Here is a 13831-nt window from a genome sequence, read left to right on the forward strand (position 1 = left end):
CAGGACGTTGAGCATAGACTATATTGTAGTCGACGTAAGCTCGGCCTACAATGCGTTAATAGGTCGGACAACGTTAAACCAGCTCGCCACCGTGGTCTCTACTCCACACCTATGCATGAAGTTTCCCACTCTAGAAGGGATCGCTACCATAAAAAGAGACCAAAAACTCGCACAACACTGTTACAACGAAAGTTTGAACCTTAAAGGAGATCCCAGAGGAAAAAAAACCAATACTATAGAACTCGGGGGAATTCGAGCTCGCGAAGAACTCCGCCAACAGCCAAAAGGTGAGACTCAAGAAGTTCAAATTGGAGATGATCCAAACAAAACGACAAATATAGGAGCAAATCTGAGAGAAGACTTAAAGGAATTATTAATAAAACTCCTAAGAGATAATTCCGACCTCTTTGCATGGAAGGCCACTGACATGCCTGGTATTGATCCCAAACTAATGTGCCACAAGTTAGCTGTATACCCAGGGTCTCGGCCAGTACAACAAAAATGCAGGAAGCTCGGCCCAGAAAGGTCGCAAGCTGTAGAGGAACATGTACAGGCTTTGCTGGAAGCAGGGTTCATAAGGGAGGTAAAATACCCACTATGGCTAGCCAATGTGGTGCTGGTCAAAAAGTCAAACGGGAAGTGGCGGATATACACCGATTACACCGACCTCAACAAAGCCTGCCCAAAAAATCCCTACCCACTCCCGAACATCGACACACTAGTCGACGCTTCGTCAGGCTATCAATACCTCTCCTTCATAGACGCTTACTCGGGATACAACCAGATCCCAATGTATCAACCCGACCAAGAGAAGACATCATTCTTAACCCCAAAAGCAAACTATTGCTATATAGTTATGCCCTTTGGACTTAAGAACGCAGGGGCTACCTACCAAAGACTAATGAACAAAGTCTTCGCCGGTCACATTGGAAAGCTAATGGAGGTTTATGTAGACGACATGCTGGTAAAAACACAAAGTGAAGAATCATTGTTACCCGACCTCACTAAAGTGTTCGACACCATAAGAAAACATGGCATGCGACTTAACCCCGCAAAGTGCACCTTTGCAGTAGGAGCTGGCAAATTCCTGGGCTTCATGCTCACCCAAAGAGGAATCAAAGCAAACCCAGATAAGTGCCAGGCCATACTTCACATGAAAAGTCCGACCTGTGTAAAAGAGGTCCAGCAGCTCAATGGAAGACTAGCGGCTCTGTTTAGGTTCCTAGCTAGATCAGCCTTAAGATCTATCCCCTTCTATGCAACATTAAGGAAGGGAAAGAGGTTCAGGTGGACCCCAGAATGCGAACAAGCCTTCCAAGATTTCAAGAAATTTCTGAGGCAACCAACTATCCTTACTCGACCTCGGGAAGGTGAAGAGCTCATACTATACCTCGCCATAGGGAGTCGGGCAATAGCCTCAGCGTTGGTCAGAGAGGACGAAAGTGGGAAACAATCTATCTACTTCATCAGTAAGGCTTTACAAGGGGCAGAATTAAACTATCAAAAGATAGAAAAGTTTGCCTACGCCCTCATACTCACTTACCGACGACTCCGACCATACTTTCAAGCTCACACCATCAGAGTGCAGACCAACCAACCCATAAAGGGGATCTTGCAGAAAACAGACTTAGCTGGAAGAATCCTACAATGGGCAGTTGAGTTGTCCAAATTTGACATCAAGTATGAAGCTCGGACAGCTATTAAATCCCAGTACTTGGCCAATTTCATTGCAGAATATACGGACATCCCAGGCACCCCCACAAAGTGAGCCTTTATGTATATGGCTCCTCAAACAAAACCAGTAGTGGCGCAGGCGTCATTTTAGAGAGCGATCAGGGAACCCAAATTGAACTCTCCTTAAAATTCGAGTTTCCTGCCTCGAATAATCAAGCTGAATATGAAGCACTACTGGCTGGTTTGAGACTAGCTAGGGAAGTGGGAGCTCAAAGACTGACCATCTTTAGCGACTCCCAAGTAGTCATTTCGCAAATAGAAAGGAGCTATCAAGCTAAGGATCCCACTATGAAAAAATATCTTGACAAAACCAAAGAACAGCTTGGACAATTCAAGGGATATGAGGTCTGACACATACCCCGAGAGCAGAATGTCCGAGCTGTTGCACTCTCAAAACTAGCTAGCACCAAACCAGGGGGCAACAATAGAAGTCTCATCCAAGAAATGCTCCAAAATCCATCAACCCTGGAGGCAGAAAAGATCCTAGCCATATCAGGACAGGATCAAGGATGGATGACTCCCATAATCAACTATCTCAAGTCAGAAACACTTACCACAGATAAAAAGGAGGCAAAAAGGCTAGTACAAGAAGCACAGTACTACACCATAATACAAGACGTCTTATATAAGAGAGGAATCTCTATACCTCTCCTAAAATGCGTCCCGACCTCCGCTACAAAGGAAGTTCTCGAAGAAGTCCACAATAGCATGTATGGCAACCACCTTGGGGCACGAGCCCTTGCCAAAAAGGTACTCTGAGCTGGTTTCAACTGGCCGACCTTGCAAAGGAAAGCAACAGAGTTCGTCAAGACATGCCCACCTTGCCAGAAGCATGCCAACTTCCACATAGCTCCACCTGAGTAGCTCATCTGCGTTATTTCACCCTGGCCATTCGCGAAGTGGGGGCTCGACCTCCTTGGACCCTTCCCCCAGGGGTCCGGACAAGTCAAGTTTCTCATTGTAGGTATAGACTACTTCACAAAGTGGATTGAAGCAGAGCCATTAGCTAATGCCACAGCCCAAAGAAGTTGGAAATTTCTATATAGAAATATTATCACAAGGTTTGGGGTCCCATGCTCCATCATCACAGATAACGGTACTCAATTCACCGACAAAGGCTTTAGAAATCTGGTAGCTGATCTAAAAATCAAGCAGCAGTTCACCTCTGTAGAGCACCCACAAGCCAATGAACAAGCAGAAGCTGCCAACAAAGTCATACTGGCCAGGTTAAAATGGAGGTTACAGTACACCAAAGGAGCTTGGGTTGAAGAGCTCCCGCAAGTTCTGTGGGCATATCGGACAACACCACACTCAACTATTGGAGAATCACCATTCTGACTTGCTTACGGAATGAAGGCAATGATTCCCGTAGAGATAGAAGAAGAATCTCCTAGAATGATCCTCTATAAGGAAGATACCAACTCCCAAGCTCAAAGGGAAGAACTCGACTTACTTCCAGAAGTCCGAGAAAGAGTTCGGATTAAAGAGGAAGTCGTAAAGCATCGAATAGCTCTGAGGTATAATCAGAAGGTTGTCCAGTGAAGCTTTATCATCAATGATTTCATCTTAATTCGAAATGATATAGGAGCAGGACGGTCAGGAGAAGGGAAGCTAGCAGCTAACTAGAAAGGACCATACCGAGTAACAGAGGTACTGGGGAAAGGTTACTACAAGGTGTCCGACCTCGAGGGACGAGATCTACCAAGGTCATGGCATGCCTGTAACCTAAGAAGGTACTATAGTTATAAAATAATAAAAGATCTTAGGGCTAGGTACACTCTTTTTCCTGAAAAGGTTTTTTAATGAGGCGCCAGGCCAAGATCTATAAAATTGCTCGACCTAGAAGGGTAAGCATTCATATGTATACACTCTTGTTCATATTTCTATCTTTTATTATTATTTGAATAAAGTTTTTAGATTCCCTAAAAAGTTTCCTACCAAGACGCATTAATCTAAGCTAATAAAATGCAAAAATTCATCGACTGATTACAAAGAGGTCGGCAAGGTGAAAACCAAATTCATCGACCGATTACAAAGAGGTCGGCAAGGTGAAAATCAAATTCATTGACCGATTACAAAGAGGTCAGCAAGGTGAAAATCAAATTCATCGACCGATTACAAAAAGATCGGTAAGGTGAAAATCAAATTCATCGACCGACTACAAAGAGGTCGACAAGGTGAAAGCGTAGAAGCAGATTAATGCAAGAAGTTATAAAAAGTAATCTATAGAAAGCGACCTAACGAGGTCTGACTAAAAATGGATTGCTAAAAATAACTTAAGAAGGCCCGACAGAGAAGTCGGACCAGTGAAAGGATCACTAAAAAGGGACAAAGACATCTCGCAAAGGCCATAGAAAAGACCAAAAGTGCTTTGCTGAAAGGTACGAAGACTTGAAAAAAGATACTACTTAAAAAGCAAAAGCACAAGATGAAACGACGCTAAAAAAGTCATCCAAATAAACTATAAAGAAAAGGTTCCCCTTGGAACACTACCTGAAAATTTGTTGGAATATGACTAAAAAGCCCAGACGGATCGACATCAGCCAAAGGTGCGATCCAAAGCAACAAACTCGAAAAGAGAACGAGTCAAAAGCCAAAAAGGTTGAAGACAACTTAAGGCTCAAAAAGCTCTGAAAGGGGAACAACTCCGGTCGAAAAAGGAACGATCTCAAAGCAGGGCTACAAAGAAGATGATAACTAAAAAGGTTCTATAAGAACAATAAAAAGTTGTCGGACAAGTTAGCCCAGACACCAAAGGATCACCTCGCCCAAGCAGAGAGCAAGGCATGATCCAAAAAGGGCCAAAAACCCACACTGAAAAAGAGGTCGAACAAGAAAGGTATCAAAACCTCTGTAAAGATCCACAAGAATTATATATCAGCAAAAGCATATCTATCATAAAGGAATAAAGACTCACAAGGCCACCCAAAAAGGCAGCCTTAGAGTTTAAAGTGTTTGGTTTAGCAAAATAAAGTTGCTAAGAAGCAACCAAGTGTCAACGAAGTCAACCATAAAGAAATTTACAAAAAATAAGTCTAAAGGCCACAAACCGGACTATAATACAAGCACCAGAAATTATAAAGGATCTAAATTCTCCCCAGTAGTGGCATCCTTGGCTAGAGGAGGAGGAATGGTCGCGATCGGGACAGCATCAACAGTTCAATCCAGCCTGTTCAAGATCTGCACGTCGGGATCAAACTCTGGCTAGTCGGTCTCAGAAGGAACAAAGGAGGCTGAAGTAGCTATGGCTTTTCCTGGCGGCACAGGAGGAGGGCTCTCATCCTCATCATCAGGGGTAGGCACTATCTTGCCATTCTCGACCACATTATCCAAACTAAAAAGAGTCAGGTCGAGCTCAGGGGCCAGAACTCGGACTTGGGCCTTCAAGTTCTCATATGCATCAGTCACACTGCCCACCAGATGACCCTGGAGCTCGGCATAATCGGTCTGGGCAGACTCAAGCCTTTCCTTAAATTCCAGCAGCTCGCCATAAGTGCGAGTATAGCTCTCCTTATATTTTTTGCCGCCTCCTCAGCTAGGTTTGCAGCAATAGCTCGGGATTTCTCCCTTTCCACATCCAGCTCCAGCTTAATTACCTTAGCATCAAGCTCATCCTTCAAACCCTTGATTCTGTCAAATTCAGACTTGGCATCTTCCATAAAAGCCTTAGTGGCATGAACGGGAGACTCCCTAACAACTTGCGATAAAGCCGCACCAATATTGGCCATCCGAATACTATTAGTTGTGACAAAATTAAGGTGATGGAGAATAGACACATCATCCAAAGGAATCTTACCATGTGGTGCAATTAGCTCAGTAGCAAAACCCACACCATCAAAATCCTTGGCATTTAGATCATAAGAACCAAGAGTTTTTTGTCGCTTTGGAGGAGGACCAGCAGCAGTAGGAGAGGAGTTAGCACCAAAGGTCGGCTGAACAGGGTCAGAGGGAAGCGTCCGAACTCGTGGGGTTAGGATGATTTTTTTCAGCTTAGCAGTATCAGAAGTCGGCTGCTGCACCTGAGAAGACCCCTCTCCTGAAGTCTTCGCTGTCAAATTCTGTACAGCTGTTGCTTTCTTAGCCCTACGAAAGGCTTTCATGGAGTCCGTAGATTTCACCATTTCTGAAAAAGAAACCAGTAAGACAAGTCACAAATAAGAAAAATCAGCAAGCAAACAAAAAAGTTTACTGTCAGAAAAGAAGTCGGACACTACCCAGTTCAGCACGGAGGAGGAAAGGATCTCCTAGAAACCTCTTCGTGTCTAGATGAGGAGGCGCCCCCAGTTCTCCTCTAACACACTCACAAAGGCCTGCTCGACCTCATCCAAACTCTCCTAAGAGTACTTAGTAACTACTATATTCTCTTGCCAACATAAGGGGAAGGTGGGCTCATTGTTCTCATCTAAGAAAAAAGAGTGAACACCCTCAACAGCGCGAACCTTGAAATAGTAATTCTTAAAGTCCCTAAAGGACTCATCAAACATAGAGAACATTTTACTCCCCTGGGTAGCTCGGAATAAAATCCAAGAAGCTTTCTTCTTAGCTACCCCAGGCTTGGTCAGCACAAAAAGATACAGAAAGAGAGTTACGGTAGGTCAGACACCTAACTCTTGACACAACAATTGAAAAATCTTTATAAAACTCCATGAGTTCGGATGGAGCTGAGAAGGGGCCACATTACAAGACCACAACAGGTCAGTCTCGAAGGCGGAAAAAAGGGATAGTGATATTCATTTGACTAAAAAAGTAGTCGTAAACATAGAAAAAGGGATGTTCCCCCTGAGTCAAGGAAGGAAAACTGACCCTCTCCTCAGGGTCAGGCGACACCAATTCATACTTCTTCTCTTCATCCCTATCACTACAAATTCTATGGAATCTCCTAAGCCTTACACAGTACTCGGGATCAGCCACTGTAACACACATTAAGACTATAGAGTCCAGCCAGTCAGACATGCCATCAGGGATCTTAATAGACATCTCAACAATATTTTTTCGTGAAGACATATGTCAAACTATACCTACAGCAAAGGAAGATAACAAGGGTCACTACTAAACAACTCGGACAAAATCAAAAAAGAGAAGGAACAACCAATAAACAGAGGTGGGGTAACAAAAAGGGCACCCCTAGCAGTAACCCAGGGGCACGCTTTGGAGGCAACAACACAGCAAAAAAAAGGGAAAAGCGACGCAAAAATAAGAAGCCCTAACCACCAGTAACCCCCTCGAAACATGCAAGGAATTCAACCTAAGTGCCAGCATTTTTTCGAACAAACGGCAAACAAAAGCAAAAGGCTCTACGAAAGCAAAAACCACCAAGAAACCTAAAAGGCGCACATCTTTCCCAAACAGGAGCAGTAAAGAAAATCACAACATCGACCAGGCACAAAGAGACAATCTCTTACAAGAAAGAATCAAGCTTCTTAAGGCAAATGCAATAAAAATCAAACATACAACAGTGAAGACATACATGAAGATGGCTATCGAAAAGGAAGGAAAATACCAACCTGCGGAAGAAGAGGAAACAAGCGCGAGGGAAGAAGAAAACGACGAAATCCACACCAACAATCGCTTCCGAGAAAAATAAGTGGGAAACAGAGAAAACAAGATGAACGAAGCACTTCAAGCAGATAACAAAGCGAAGAGCGAAGAGAAAGGAAAGAAGAAACTGAAAATGATTCTTTAAAATTTAAAATGAAATGCAAAAGAGGGAAAAGGGGAAACGGCAAAGGGAAATTAATGAGCTTTTAAACCCTCGCACATTCCCAAGGAAGCGCAACACACAAAGCAATTAAAAAAGAAAAAAGAAAGAAAATGTTTCGCATTCAAGGAATCCCAGCAGGAGTTATACAGGAGATCGACTAAAGGCAAAATGCTCGAGCACGACTTCCTCAAAGGGGTCGAAGTCTAAAGACACGACCTCAACGGAAAGATCGAACTCGAGCAGGGGCACTATTCATACCCTGGGTCGAGCTATGCGACCCGGGCTGATTGAAGACGAGCGACCGACCTCTTCAGGTTGGGTCGCCCCCGATCTCTCCTTAAAGAGTTCGGCCAAATCACCATAGAGGCCCAAGCAGGCCCAAATGAAGGAGCGCAGCCCATTCTAAAGGCGGCAAAGCCTAAAAAGATAAGGCGGTTCCCCTAAAAGATAAGATAAGATAACTAACTTATCTTAAAGGACACCCCACACTACTATAAATATACTGGAGCACCAGGTATAACTCACACTTTGATTCTACACAAAAATACCTACTCAAAGTCCATGCTAACTTAAACATCGGAGTCTCTTGCAGGTACCACTATCCTCCGGTGATCAAGGATCAGCGGCACCAGCTCCAACAAGTCGGACACAACTGTTTCGGCCACCACAGCAAATCTCCTCCGAGATCGACCTTCAGTTTCAGGTAACCCTCGGAACAGGCAGTGTATGCATTGCCGTCAGACATATGTAAATTCAATAATCAAATTCAACATCACAGATCAAAATATGTGTGTATATATATAAAACAGAAAAAAGACCTAGACAGGGGCGGAGTTTCAAATCTGATGGTACTTACATAATTGAATGGATTCACTTGTCAATTTACGGGCAATAAAGAGCTACACTAGAGAAAAATCATACTGCAATCATAAAACATAGAAGTAATAATAATGGCCAAGAAAACCCACCTTTAAAAATAAAAATAATTATATCTCTAGTCAAATGGAAACATTAAATAATCCAGCAAACAAATACGAACACAAATGTAAACAAAATATAATGCGTATGTCACTAGACGGTTTATATGCCCACAAAAAAATAATAAAAATAAAAATAAAAAAAGGGAATGTTGTAAATCTAATCTTGTGGGAATTCATAATCATCACGATGGTAATTATTATGCAGCTTTCTAAGATTTTCAATGGCATTTCTTTTGACCCTATACTTGATCATATTGTGATTCTTTGACACGAGTGAGACTGCAATCTTCATTCAAACCCCATCATCAACCTAATAAAATTTGAATAATTACACATTAGGCATAACTACCTAAATATAAAAGAAAGAATGAAGGAAAAGATTAATGCATAATATTACCTTTATGTTAAAATGATCATCTTCAAAACAAGCTATCATCCAACTTGCAACCCACACACCCGCGTCATTCCTACATATCGAGCAAGCTGTATTAGAGTATTATATAATTGCATAAATTTCATATCAATAACCACTAATTATATGATCTTACGATCCATCTTCGAGGGTGGGAAGGCCTTCTGGCTCTTCAAATTTAAATTGTGAAGAAATCAGATTTGGAGTAGTCTCAAAGTCATAGAATGAACGATCTTCCAATGCCTCGTCCAAATAAATAGCCTGTTTATGTCTATGTTAGAGTTTGCTTGTTTAGGCATATATGTAGATAATTAAAAAAAATATAGTTACTAATTTCAAGGCTATCCTCTTTTGCTTGAACTATTTCTCAATGGAAAATGGGTCTAGCAAAATGATTTGGCTTTTAACACGATCAATCACTACGAGATACCAGTGTTCATGACCTTCATCAGTAGTTTCAGATACAGGGATAAAGACCTAATCAAGAGAAAGTTATTTTAGTTATTAAAATTATTTTATGCCAATATTTGCTAATATGAATTTAAAATGATATAAAATTACTCTTTTTAAGCAGTCAACTTTGCCAAAATAAACATCTGTGATACAAGACGGCAGACGATTGGGATCCAATTTTGTCTTCTCTGACAGCTACATTATTTCAGCCATTAGTTTATATGCGCAATACAAATAACAACTACCAATATTATTTTAGTATACACTCCTATATAGTTACCGCAAAAGTTGTAGGTAAAAACCAATAACCACTTTCTCTGGTCAACTATGTCTTTATCATATCTGCTACTAAGTCTAGCACAAGAGAAATGATTGGTTTTCCTGGCATCAAGCTCCTGAATACATCTCTGTGAGCTGTAAGCTCTGAAAATACTATATCCTCCTTGTAGCTGCCAAAGATAAATTAACATAAATAAAAATAGCTAAACAAATCAACAACACCGTTAAAAAATAATATTTTTTTTGAGTTTACTTACTTATCCATCAAATGATTACCATACAAGTATGCTGCAATTGCAAGTTTAGTATCGTCCAAACCCATCGAAGCTGTTAGTCTAAAACACACTTGCACTCACTAAATATATAAAAAAACTGTTATTATTGAAATAATAATAATAATAATAATAATAATAATAATAATAATAATAATAATAATAATAATAAACTACTTATTACTTAGTACTCACACTAGGTAGCTCTAATCCAGGAATATTGATTGGAGCAAGTGAATTTGTTCTCCTTTTTTTAGCAATGGATAGATCTGTCTTGGCCTTCTCAAAATAGCATAGCAACAATGGATTATTTGACGCACTACTATGTTTGTTAAGAGTCTTAGAATTGGAACCAAAGACCTTAAACACCTTAGAGAGAGAGCTGACATTATTTTCCAACCGTTGAACAAGAGATTGGACTATTTGAGTCAATTGCTCAACAGAATTAGCTAATGAGTCTAAAGTCACTTTGTCCTTCAATGATGGATTGAGTTCACTGTAACATTAAAAAAGTTAACAAGGATGTTAAAATAAAGATAACCATACCCGAAAATAACTGCTTTAACTGCTTTAATTATTTAATTTCTAAGTTATCCTGTTTAGAAAAGAGGTCAATTTGTAGGCTGAATAAAACTTAAAAAATATTCACATGAATAATTTTGGAACAGAATAGCAGTGTTAAAAAATATGGACTCTTTGCTAATAAGATTCACTTATATAAACTTTAAATATTTTATAAACAATTGGTCTAAAGAAGCAGTTTCCTAACAATGGAAGGTGCTTACTGCTTAAACCAAGGTCTAAAACCAGAATATATAAATGGCTGCTAGGCTTAGTACTGTCAATTTGATATAAAATTTATTTTGATGGAGATGCGAAAACAAAGGTCCAAAATCAAAGTATATGGGTATTGGCAGAAAATTTATAGCATGTTCTGCTTATTAGACCATGCATGACAAAATATATTATTCATCATAATAATATGGACTATATAACATTAGAACATTGAATGCAGGGTCAAATTTTCATTTTATTCACTATGAAAAAACTAAAGTCCATTTAGCTTTTACATAAAAGAATACAAAAATATAATTAACTTGAAGAATATGTACAACTAACTGAGAACAAAACTCCAAGATTCAAATCAATAGTACAAAAATTCAGATCAAAGTACAAAATTAACTCCGAAATTTGAAAAAAATCAATAATAATTAACTCAACAAAAATAACAATCAACAATTCTTCCTGTTAACAACAATCAACAATCAAAGAAATTAACTCAGAAAAATAAGAATACTCAAAGAAATTGAATGAAGGAGGAGGGTTGGAGCGCGGCAGAACAGGGGATCTGCGATAGACAAATGAGACCGAGGAGACGAGATGCGATGCCACATAAGTTGCGACGCAAGACGCATTACAATGGAGGAGGCGAGCTTGAGCAGTGGTACCGGCAAAACAGGGGCAGTGCAGCGAAATAGGAATGAGACAGAGACAAGTTGTAAAGCGAGACACGTTGTGACGGAGGAGAGGAGCTTGAGCAGTGGGGATTGCGGCTGGAGGAGATGCGACGACGACACCGATAGTGGTGAGGATGCTTAGCTGCTATTCTGCTCTAATGGGGTTTTTACTTTTTAGGGTTGGATTTGGTCCGCTTTTAGAGAAAGAAGGGGGAGGGGGTATTAACTATTAGCTGCATTTGTCTTTTTTATTTTTTTTATTTTTTTTAAAGAATCAACATAATTTCTATTTTATTCTTTTAATCGAAGATGTGAATAAATATACTCATTATCAAAAAATAATAGAAGACCATTGAGAATAAATTTATAACACAAGAACCTAAAAAAAAATAATACGTACTTGTTCAGAATTTCAGTTGGTTCTTGACAGATCTTCATGTTATAGGAATAGAACTTGCCTCAACAAAAGCAGCTCGATTATTTTTTTGCATTTTTATCATTGTAATTAGCTTGTAGTGTTATGTGTTTGAGGAAAAAAATACATAACAATGATAAAAGAGAGTTGTTATTATATATCAATTTACGCTAAATCTATATTAAATGCAAATTCATTCTAATTATTGACGATAATCTAATTACTTTATAATCAATATGAATCACACCAATTATATTATTTATAAGTAAATCATATATTTTGTCAAAATTAATATTATATCTAAATCAATATTACAAATTTAAATGCTAGTATTACGTAGTGTAATAAGTTAGAATAAGTTAAAATAATAATATCTATTTTAAATCATGTTTAAATAAAAATAATAAATTTTCAGTTATATATGATTTAAAAATATTATATATTTATTGTCACGTTGAATAATAAATTTAAATAATAATATCTATTATGAATAATTTCGATATAAAAATAATAAGTTTACAATAATATATAATTTTAAAAATATTATATATTTATTATTAAATATTATGTATTTATTATCACATAGAATAATAAATTTAAAAATAGCAAGTTTCCGGTAATGTTATGATCTTTAAAAAAATTAAAAATTATTATTAAATATTATGAATTATATTATCACGTACATTATAATATCAATTTAAAATAATAAATTTGAATAATAATATCTATTTTAAATAATTTTTAAATAAAAATAATATCCACTTTGAATAGTAAATATTTTTAAATTACAACTGTTCCGAGGTTTACCTGAAACTGTATGTCGATCTCGGACGAGATCTTCTGTGCTGGTCGGAACCGATGTGTCCGGTTGGTGAATGGTGACCGGAGCTGGTACGTCCGACTTGTTTGGATTTGATCGTGCTACTGATCCTTTGTCACCGAAGGGTGGGGGGTACCTGCAAGAGACTCCGATGCTTAAGTTAGCATGGGTATTAAACAGGTGTTATGTAGAATCAGAGTATGAGTTATACCTGGGTGCTCCAGTGTATTTATAATGGTGAGATGTGACCTTTTGGATAAGATAAGTTAGTTATCTTATCTTATCTTTATCTTTGAGTTGAGGTCAGCGTATCTTCAACGGAACCGCCTTCATCTCTATAGGCTTAGGCCGCCTTAGGATTCGGGTCGTGCTCCTCTATTTGGGCCCTTAATCTGGGCTCTCCTGTTGATTTGGCCAAGCTCTTTGAAAAGAGGTCGGATAGTCTGACCTGAAGAGGTTGGTCGCTCTATCTCGAATCATCCCAGGTCGGATAGCTCGACCCAGGATATGAATAGTGCCCCTGCTTGAGCTCGATCTTCTTTTTGAGGTCGAGTCCTTGACTTCGGTCCTTCTTAAAGTCGAACTCAAGCATTTGTCGATTCCTTTCTTTGTAAAGTCTTTTTTGAATGTAAAACGTTTTCCTCTAAAAGCGCGCGCTTTTGTATTAGCGCTTTTTTGGGAACGCAAGCGGTTTTAATATCCGCATTTAATTGGCATTAATTTGCCCTTCATTCTCTCTTGGCTTTTATTTTGAATTTCGCGATCAAAAATGGTTTCTCTTCTTCATTTCTTCTTCGTAACTTCTCCCTTTACTCTCTCGTTTTCTGTTTCTCTCATCTGCTCTCTGTCTTTCGCTTTCTGCTTCCTTGTGTTTGCGGCGTCGCTTGGCGTTTTTCTGGGCAGCCCTTATCTCTGCGCTTCCACTCTTCCTCGAAGCTTCTTCCGTCTCCAGGTTAGTCCCATTTCGTATTTTCCTTGTTGTTTTTGACTTTGCGATGGAGTTTTCCTTTTGATCTTCTTTTTGGAGAAAATTTGGATCTTTCTATTTTTATCATTCTTGATTTGTTGCATGCTCTGGAATTTTTTCGTTTTTGTTTTTGTGCAAATCTTTTTCTTGTTGCTTGAATCTTTTTTCTTTTGCATGTTGCCGCCGTTTCTGTTTGTGCCTTGGCTGATGATTTTTTGCTTGATTAAAAAAAAAGTTTGCGCCTTTGCTGCTTGGCCTTTTTGGTATTTCTGATATACTATAGAAGTAGTGCTTTTTGCTAGTAAACTATAGGAGCAATGCTTTTCCTGATAAACTGTAGA

The sequence above is a fragment of the Arachis hypogaea genome, chromosome 19 (genome assembly GCF_003086295.3).
Source record: "Arachis hypogaea cultivar Tifrunner chromosome 19, arahy.Tifrunner.gnm2.J5K5, whole genome shotgun sequence".
NCBI classification, from domain to species: Eukaryota; Viridiplantae; Streptophyta; class Magnoliopsida; order Fabales; family Fabaceae; genus Arachis; species Arachis hypogaea.